This window comes from Furipterus horrens, unplaced genomic scaffold (genome assembly GCF_987537825.1).
Source record: "Furipterus horrens unplaced genomic scaffold, mFurHor1.1.pri manual_scaffold_7, whole genome shotgun sequence".
Taxonomy (NCBI): domain Eukaryota; kingdom Metazoa; phylum Chordata; class Mammalia; order Chiroptera; family Furipteridae; genus Furipterus; species Furipterus horrens.
Window position 1 is genome coordinate 96,852,418 of NW_028327177.1, and position 10,723 is coordinate 96,863,140.

The window sequence follows — 10,723 nt, forward strand, 5'->3', positions numbered from 1 at the left end:
GGAGTAGGAGCACAAAGAGAACTGATGAGAATAGTAAACAACCATGAATAATTAGAATAAACTACATAATTTTCTGAAGAGCAGAGATTTTTTCCATCATGCTTCCTGCTGAATCCATAGAGCCTGAACATTCAGAAGCTTAATACCTGTCCATGGAATTAATGGATGATACTAATAAAGATTGTTTACAACGTCCCAAATTCTGTGCTAAATACTTCATCCTCATTATCTCCTTTAAACTTCTTGACCTAATAACCAGTAACCTGTACAATCCCTTGTGTTTTATGAGAAAACAGATTCAGGACATGCACATTTCTTCATGGCCATCTGGCTATGGGACAGATCCAGGTTTTGTGGAGCCTGAAATTTATACAATTTGAGAATGCCTCCTTTAAGAAAAGAATACAAAACTCTAAATAAAAACTTAGGGGTGTAAGTGAATATTTAGTTAGAACAGTAATTTTCAGCCTTCATCTCATGGCACACATAAACTACTAAAATTTGGCAGCACACCAAAAAATATATTTTTGTTGATATGACCAAAAAAACAGATATAATTTTGATTGATTTATCAAAAAAAAAAAAAAAAGTAATTACCTACCCTTCTTGCTCCTAGGTGACTTTTTTAAAAATCAAGTGCCTATACTTGTCCATAAGGATTTCTGGTACCAAGAATTAACCAATCAGACTCAAACTTATTATGCGATGTGACCAATAAGATGCAACTCTGTTATATGACCTATATATTTATGGTTCAAGACAGGACATTCACACCTGATGGCTATTGTTGTGTTGGCTGTTGTTATTCTTTGATTTGACAGTCTAAAAGAAACTATATCAGTGCCCCTGACTAAATAGTCAGGTGTGGCATGTTTTAAAAATTCTTGCAGCACACCAGCTGAAAACTGCTGACTTAGAATGAGGAAAGAAATTGTAACAAATTACAAATGTAAAAGTATTATAAATATTATAAGAGCCAGAAAAATAACAAGATTTTTTTTTGTCCTTTGCCTGACATACCTATACTATGTTTTTTTCTTAAAAAATTTTGGCTACATATTTTTATATAAAGAGGACAGGAAGATAATTTACCTTTTCTATATTGTCATTGATCAAAATTTGCTTTTATTATTGATAGCTGGGGGAATATCTTTCAGCTTCACAATTCATGGTAAATGATGCTATCAGGTAAGTCCTTAGGTTTGTCAAATTCAGGTAAAAGCTCTATCAATTTTCTTTTACATCTGAGCCATAATATTTCAGAGCATTTCAAGTTTTCTTCTCAATGACTAATCTTCAATAAACATCACTCAGTTGAAAACACTCACAAACCTGTTTGTCTCCTCCCTATACTGATTTATGAATTTCATGTTTTGTGTCAAATCAGCAAACAATTTAAACATTTTCCAAATATGTTCATATTCACTCCCCTTTGTTAATTGGATTATCAAAACTTCAAGTGCTGTTCATTATTTCTAGTCAATATTTCTTTCTTGCTAAATGAATGAATAAAATTACTCTTTCTGTTAATTAATGAGTGAGTTTTCAATGATCTGAAACTTTTGTTATAATTTGCTTCTCAGGGTCTATTGATTTCACTGTTCATCTTTGTCATTTCTGTTTCACATTTCTATCTTTCTATGAATTTTCTTTCAGTTTAAAGATGACCATACAAAAAAGTATAATTCACCTATGTTCAAATCAGAAAACTGTAATTGCTCACTTGTTTTATAACACATTCCAAGGTGACTTTTCAAATTGTAGTTAAAATGGCATGTTCTTCACTGAATTTGCCCTTAGCCAAATCCTGAAAATACCCATGGCCTTTCCAGTGCCACCTATACAAGGTAAAGGAAGACCAAAAGGAAGTCAGAGTGGAAAGAGACAGTTGTGTATGTGAACTCACAGGAAGAACCTTGGCTCTTTCTTTGGCACTTCATGGAAGACCACTGCTAGAGGAGGAATTCCTAACTTCATTGGAGTTATACACTCTGTTTTGTCAATTTCTTAGATAGGTGGTATATAGAGTCTGGAGGCAGATCAACTTTGGTTTAGGGCTCCACCAACACACTTGCTGTGCAGAGGCCAATTTACCATGAAGCTGGTAACAATTCAATTCTAGGGAGAATTGAGGTTCTTTCTGTAAATTCACATAGACAACAAAATCTCCAGGGAATCCTTAGCTCAAAAGAGCTAAGTTAAAAACCAGGCAAAGAGTTCTTAAACAGATTCAAATTTATTAAACACCAAAAGATATACAGAAGAAAAAAAATAGAACCACCTCTGCATCCCCTTTTGTTCTTATTTGAACAAGTACAGCTGGGCTTGCTGGTCAACTAGGATCTCATCCAGCCCTCCCTTCTCTCAGCTGGTTCCTGCCTCTAAGCACCAACAGGCCCCTGTCACCAAACTCATCTCTTGAGACTTGTGATCCCAGCCCTCTGGGACCAGAAAACCTTCTTTCTATTCAATGCTAGAATTAGGGACACATCTGTTCCCCTCCCACAGGGAACAGTGGGATCCCCATTTCTTTCAAGAGTGTGTGTGTGTGTGTGTGTGTGTGTGTGTGTGTCTAAATTTGACATATTCCCTAAGAAACATAAACAAATACAAGTAATTTTTTAAAAACTGGTTTACAGTGGAATCATTCATATTTTTCTTTTTCAAATTATTAACGATATAAATGGAATATATATTCTCTGTTCTAGAGTCACAAAGACATGCATTCCATGTAAAAAATTGTCATTATAAAATTATTTTATAACTCAATATTTAAAATCATATTCTTAAAATAAGAACTCCACCTACTCATGCCAGTAGGGAATTCACTGTTGATAAAGCATACGTATGTATGTATCTGCCCTCAATAAATTCACGATCTAGCAAGGGAGTGAAGACATGAACACAACAAATACCTATAACATCATATAGAAAGTGAGAAATGGCCAAAGAGTGGACCTGACACAGAGCTAAGGCAGCTCAGAAGAAATATGTTTCCAAAGAGGGAATACCAGAGCTTGTAAAGCAATATCAATCATCTCAATCAGAATTGTATTTTTTTAAAAACTAATACAGTTCAGAACTTGAAAATATCTTGAAAGTAGAAATGAAAAAGGAAAGATGACAAAGCACCCTCCCTTCTTTCCCTTTCTGTGGGTGATTTTTACACAAAGTCGATATTGTATTTATTCCGTGTAATTGTGCTTCACTAATCAGAGATCTTGTTCTATCATCCTCTCGATTATCTTGTTTTCCTGCTTCATTTGCTTTCTGTTTCTAAACTCTGTCAATATCATCCTACATTATTGCAAAGTAAATTTTAACTGAATTTGCAATTTGAAATCATTGATTTTTCTAAGTTTAAACAAACAGAAGCAACTGCTTCTGTTTCATAAGGAAAACCTGAAAGAGAGTATTAGATTCTTTCATGGCATTCCAGTCTGGAAGGAGAAATGTTGAAGAGTTAGGAATGTAAAATTTTTAAATGAATGTGAATAATGAGCCATAAGCAGAGGGTATGGAGTAGAGAATTCTCCAGTAACAGAGGAATTTGAAATGACCCCCTTCGACTGTTAGTGGGCAGAAAACTTTTCCATGAGACACTTCACAAAATTGTGCTCATGTCCTGCTACCATACTTGGCAGTAGTTTGTTCTTAAATTCATTGAATGGAGAGGCTATAAGAAGATTAGGGAGCAAAAGATACCATTTTGAGGAACCTAATACTAGTTTAACTCTGATACAGAGAGGGCCCTCTGCCTTGGCAGGGATGGGTTTGGAATCAAAATCCAGAATGGTGGCAGGGCCAGGATGCAAGCAGCCTGGAGTCTTGGATTTAACATGTTTCCATTCCTGGAGCATGATCATGCACCTAGGCCCAGGCCTTGTGTTAGGGATGTCCCTGTGCCTGGGGTGTGGCCAGCCCCTACTGCATGTCCCTGAATGCCCCTTCTCTATGCTTTGGGACATACACTCAGTATGCTGTAGGGCCCACTTTGGTGTGCACTTGCCACCAGGGGCCCTGGGCATCACAGCCAATGATGGCCAGTGTTTCCATGGTCACAACAGCACAGTCTTCTACAAGAACCAACTCAGCCCCAATTCCTACCTTGGATCCAGGGGCACAGTCACAATGGGGGCATCCCTTAGGCCGTGCTTCTTGACTGCCACCTGGCAGAAGCTGCCTACCAGATACACCATGGCCTGGAACTTGGTTTTGCTGGCCTGGCAGTGCTGCATTGGGAAGAGTGATGTTCACTCTGTGCTGGGAACTGGGGCTACTACTGAGCCTATCAGGCAGCTTCCTGGGCTTGAGCGCAGCAGATATTCCCTGACCTGTACCCCCAGAAGTAGCTCCATGGGTCCTTACTGGCTTAGAACAGGCAGCCTGTGCGCTGGTGGAAGACACGCTGCAGCTGGGCCAGGAACCGCAGCCATGTGAACTAAAGCTTCTACTGCTTCCTGGACTGTGGCAATAACTGGCATGGTACGGCTTTCAATTACATGGGCCACTTCCACGCAGCCACCCTTGCCCACAACACCCAACTGCTTTGGCTCTGGGCCACCTCCAGAGCCCTCTTCCCCAGCATTTACCTCCCACTCAGGCTGCCACCTGCTCACCACCAGGTATCTGTCTGATACCACCTGGAAGACACCTTCCGTGTGGTCCATGCTGAGCACCCACAGTTTCTGCTTGTCCTGGCCTATGCCTGCCTCACACACCAGAGCTCTGGAAGGTTCCTGTCCCAGAAGAAGTGCTGGCATCTTCATGACTACCCAGTGGACACCCAGGGCCCCTATGCCATCAACATGACCAGGCGGCCATAGCCTGCAGTCACCAGGGTGCCATGGCTATGGGCACTGTGCCCAGTGAGACCCAGGACAGCTGAAAGCCTTTCTGCACCTGCAGCCAGATGGCAGACCCAGAGCTTGGGAGTCCTTCAGCTGCTGCTGTTACTGGGGCTGGACTGGGCCTACCTGCCAGGAGCCAGGCTTGCATCTGGGCCTGAAGAGAGAGCATGAAGCCAGGGGTCACCTGCCCCAACCCTCTTGTTCACACTGCCACTTCTCAGTGCTGGAGGATTCTGTCCAACTCTTGTTTTATTTAGCTTAGCCAGTCCTCCTATGAACACACCTTTCTTCCCATGGGATCCCTGGGGAGTGGAAGAGACTAGAAATATTTACACCATTTTAAAACCAGAGGCCCTCTGAGGTTATCTGATCTCTCCTAAGAAGGAGGCAGTCCCAGGGAGAGACAGGGTTCCAGATGGTTAGGGTTGCCAGCCCAGGGCTCTGTTCCTACACATCACTGGGTCCATAGCGAGGTTGTAGGAGATCTGTCAAAGGGCAGGTGGACCCCAAGATCTTAGGTAAGGTCTGTATGTGCTCAACTGTTGTCTGTACTTTAATTACATTATAAAGTGATTTTTTTCTTTCACACACAAGATCCACAGTGATGAAGAAGCACCAACACGGATGTGAGAAACTGAATCCGTGCACTGGGAAGAACAGTTAGGAGAACCATCGACAGCAATATCAAATGGCAGGTGAGGAAGGAGGCGGAAGAGCAACAAGAAAGAGGCAGGCAGAAAAATTTAAGGGCAACTTGAAGGAGATTCCAGAACTCTGTCACTCTTGCCACTGTACTTCACCCTCCTTGGTTGCTCTTATTCTGGAGGAAAGCAGAGAATTCAAACTAGCCTGAACTCACCAAAATACCATGCAGGTCATATTAACAGAACCCAAATTCACAAGTTCTTGTCCCACACAAAGTTCTGTCTAGTTACCTCTGAGAGATCCTGAGATGTCTTGCCTGAGTCACAGAGTCCTTTGGTTCTATTTGAGCTCCTAGTTGACGTCAACTCTCTACAAAGCTAAGTAAAGGCCAGACTCATTCCTACCATTGCTGCTGGCTGCCCTCCATGGGAATACCGGTGTCCATGCCCAAGTGCTGTCTGAAGACCCTCTGTGCACCAAGACAGGGCCAGGTTCCCTGGAGTTTTCATGACATCAAAGCAGCTCTGTGTGCATTCCCCCGTCCCACTCTGTGCTGTCCTCAGTCTCCTGGGCCCTGAATTGTCACTGCTGGTACTGCCACAAGCCACAGTCCTAATGAAAACTACTGTTTGGCTTGTGCCTGAAGCCCTCTCCATGGGGCTCATACAAGGTCCAGGGGCCTGGTGGGAGGGCTTATGCTTGAAGCATACAAAATGCTGTTCTCCTATCCTACCCTGTCCCATCTCTACCTAGTACCCAGCTTCCCCTCTGAGCACATTTCTTTTCCCACGTGCATTACTTCTTTCAGAGAAACACAGGCTGGTCACCTGCCCCACTAACTCATCAGACACACCCTGAAATGTCAGAATTCCAACCACAGGCCCTGGACTCCTGCTCCTCGGTTAACAACCATTGTCATGAAGACAGGCACTTCAGCAAGATAAGGGAGACAGGGACACAAAGGGAAAGTGAGTCAGAGGGCCCCTCTCTGAAGTAAAGAATGTGAACATGAACTCTGGATTGTTTCCAAGAGCTTTTCACCCTCCATGCCTCAAACCAACAGGGGCTAAAGGATTGGAAATTTAGAGTCAGGATGCTTGGGCATCCCAAAAGGATGAAAGAACCAGAGGAAATTTTGCTCATGTCACAGTAATTTTTTTCAATTCTAAATTTACTAATAAATGTTTGGGTCAAACCAGTTCTCCCACATGCCCCACAACCCACCTGTTTATCATACAAATATGCATTATATGAACTTCCTGAGAAGTAAATTATCACTGAATTATTCCACAAATGAAATTATTAAAGCTATTTTGCTTGTAAACTCATAGAACTCTGCCAGGCCCAGAAGAATAATTGGTAATTGATATTTATGAGCCATACTGTCCACAGCTGGGAGAACCTGGCTGGCACATGGCAGGCCACTTACTTCCAGCAGGCTTCACTTGCACACTCCCTCCACACCCACCTCAGCGGTAAGACCCCTGGAAGTGATTTTCCTGAGTTCTTCGGTTGTTGATCCGCCCATTTGCTGGAAGCCACTGTGAACTTTGGGGCCTGAGCAGCTCACCATGTGTTCCTGTTCCCCTCCATATCGCCCAGACACTGTTGATGCTCATCAAGATCTTAATTCACAGGAACACACTGCACCAGATTCTTTGGCATTCTCAGAGATCTGGGATGGAGAGTAAGCTCTTCTGCCAAGACCTCAGAAATAGCACAGAATAAAATCTGCCAGCTTGTGGCTTTAAAAAGTCCACTCACCTTTCTCAAGAGAAATTAGTGCATAGCGAATGAAAATCTCTGATGTTCCTATTCATCAAGCATATTATTCCCCTTGGATATGAAATAGCTCTTCTCAAGGCTGCAACTAATGGATGTCTCGACCTCTAATGCTGAAACTTGTGAGCAGCTCACCATGTCAGGTCATCAGCACAGAAGGACTTGGAGGGCAGAAAGGGGCACCTGGACCTGCCTTCCTGGTTTCAGCTCCAGTACTAAATGCAGATTCTACACAAATCCTTTCTTTCTTTGGCCTTCAGTTTCTCTAGCTCCAACCAGAACATAAACAAGAACTCTTGGACCTCCCCACCTCAACAATGTTAAGATCTCATTCAGTCTAAGAGAGCTGAACAATTTGAATTCTTAAAAGTCAAGAGAAGAAATCAATGACTTGCTGGCTGTCTGGTCTAAGGTAACCCATCTGCCCCATCCCACCTTCACCTCCCAATAAGTGGAGCTGATTTGAGGAGTGGAGAGAGGAGAGAGGCATTCTAGGACATAAAAGACTGACCCCATGGCAACGAGGCAGAGCAGGGAAGGCCAAGGAGGTCCTGTCATATTTCAGCTATCCTAATATTTGAAAATGTGAACCACCAAACAGAAAAAGTAGGAGGTGATTATTTGCACTGTAAAGAAATTCTTAGTACCAAAGATAACATCAGTTACCAATACACTTAAATGTTTTTGTTTCTGGGTAGATTAGGGAACTGTCTGTTGATGGTCTCCATCACTACAAACTAGTTATGGTGCTAGGTGCTTTAACATCATCTTCCCTAATCCTTTTAACTGACCAGATAAATAGAGACTCATCCAGGTCATTTACCTGCTTAGAGTTCCATAAGCAATAAATGTTGATAGGATTTCAGCTCAGACTGTTTGACTTCAAGATTCATGCTCTTCCCACAACTGCATACTGCTTCTCAGACACCGGGAAGCTCAATTTGAATTAGTGAATATTTAACTGTCTAGTTTGTGAAATAGTTCCCCCAAATTAGACATAATGTAAGGTTAAAGAAATAGAATTCTAGTGAAACAAATGCAATGTTTACATATCAGTGCTCAGAAACCTAACCATGGCGAAGGTGAGGCTCACCTGTACTGCTTTGTGGATGAAACAGTCTTGGGTTGTCTTAGGTAATAGGCACAGGCTCTGTGCTAGGAGACAGGAAGGGAGAGTACCTCCTCACCTATGCCTATTTAGCGTGGCTGGCTCTCAACACTTAGACTTTTTGTTTGTTTGTTTCTTTTATTTATTTTAGTTTTTTTCTCTTTTACTTTATTTTATTTTTTGTATTAAACACTTGGTCTTTAATTCCAAAGCCAACACAAGACTTTTTAATTTGCCCCAAGAAAATAGAAACAATTTGTTTCTTTTAAGTGTTTGCACTTATACCATAGGAGAAGCCTTAATGGAAAAAACAGATTTGAGTGCATAAATTGTTTAAATTTTACATGACAATAACACTGTAAATAAAGTTAAAGAAAAGTGAAAACTTGAAAAAATATTAGAACACATGATAATCATCAAGCAAATGTTAAATATATTAAGAACCCTTTCAAGTTATTTTTCAAATGAGCACCTAGAAAAATAGGCAAGAAACCTCAACAAGCAATTGGTAAGAAATCAAAGTACAAATTAATATATTTTTTACTTATCAGATTTGTTGATAAGACAACAGGGCAAGAGGGAACTGCTAAGAATATAGGGAAACCGACCCCTTTGTACACTACTAATTACTGTGAATTGGCAAAACATTTCAGAGTGGCAATAAATATTAAAACAGTTTATGTTCTTACCATGTTTGGATTTTTGTTCAATAATCATATATTGCTTTTGCAAAAAACAACAAAAAATAGATGATATTTTTAAATGTGCTTATCCTTGACCCAACACAATTATTTCCTCAGCATAAATTCTAAGGAAATAATCGTGGATGTGTAAAAATTTTAGGCAGAAGAGATAGATGACAGCATTGATTATAAGGGCAAAAACTGGTGTGACAGAAACCAATAGTCACTAAACAATACTCTCTCTTTCCTTTTTTCCTCAGTGGCAGAACTCCCTGACTCCCCTCATGGCCACCCTTGCGACTGGGTATACCCAAATAAAGAAAAGTGGAGTGTTGTGCGGGACTTCCAGGGAGGCTATTCAAAGGCAGCTGGCTTATCTGGGGAGCAGTCTTTTGGACCCTTCCTCTCCCTCTCCTCTGCACTACCTAGAACTTGGATGTGATGTTCAGAGCTCCTTTAGTCATTTTGGGCCAAGAAGTGACCCTGAGGATGGAAACGATTCAGAAAAATGATAGAGCAAAAAGGTATAAGAAGCCGGAGTCTCTGGATACCTTCCAGCCACACCAGCCCAGCTCTGGACTGTCTTATATTAAGGAGAAATAAATATCCATCTTATTTAAACAGCTATTCTTTGGAGTTTTCTGCAAATGAAGCTGAACCTATACATGAAATTAAAACCTAAAAATCCAACAGTAGAAAACTAGTTAGGTAAAATATATGAAATTTTACATAATAAACCCTAAGTAGCGATTTATAATGATACTAATGGATAGAAGTTCACAACATACTGGTAGTTGATAAAGGCAGATTTAAAAACAGTATGTACAGCATAATCTTATTTTTGTAAAAGATGAAACTTGATATTCATGTATTAATACTCCCAAATAGTTATCTATGAGTAGTTGGACTATAGTGATTTGTCTCTGTTTTTATACAAAGTGGCTAATTAATTTCATATCATGAACAGGTATGCAACTGGCCTGTGGTGAGACACAAAGTACCACCTGAAAACCTATTTACTTCCAGTTAAACAGACCAAATTCTTTTTAAAAAAGAAATATTTAACCATTACTTAAGGCAGCACTGCCATATGGCACATGGGGGACCTGGAGGGAGCTAAGGGTGACTTATAGGAGATGTATTCACTCTTACAGATTGTTTAGGGAACCACTAAATAAATTAAAGCTCAACTCCACAAAATAGTTCCTTTAAAGACCCAAAGGGTTAAACACAAAGGCACGTTATTTTTCAGTGGCCATATGTGTCTCTAGCAAAGGAAGGAGCCTGCAGAGTTGCTTCCAAATGTTCAAAGGAGGTTTCCAGGTCTACAGCTGGGCTTTATTAGGAAGCTATAGTCAATATCCCATAAGAATTTGGCATAACCTTATTTGAAAAAACGTTCATGTGCATTAAAAGCAGATTTAATATATATAGGGAAGGGGGATCGATCGTCCACTTTATGGAACGCAGAAGTCCAACAGTCTAATAGAAGCCTTTAAGCACTTCCTGTGGGTCTTCTGCAACTTGGTTGGTATCTTCCACTTCCCCCACCATGGAAGAGGCAGTGGATGACTCTACTCAGCTGAAGGGAATGTCTGAGAGCCCTATGGTTAGTACATCGCCCCAGCAATGCCATCATTAAAGGTCTCCTGTTT

The 10,723-nt window shown here is 40.9% G+C and overlaps 1 pseudogene; it reads left to right on the plus strand.

Annotated features, from left to right (window-relative positions):
• Nucleotides 1–3,858: 3,858 nt before the first annotated feature.
• On the plus strand, nucleotides 3,859–5,112 carry LOC150004833 (hyaluronidase-3 pseudogene; annotated as a pseudogene).
• Nucleotides 5,113–10,723: the final 5,611 nt, after the last annotated feature.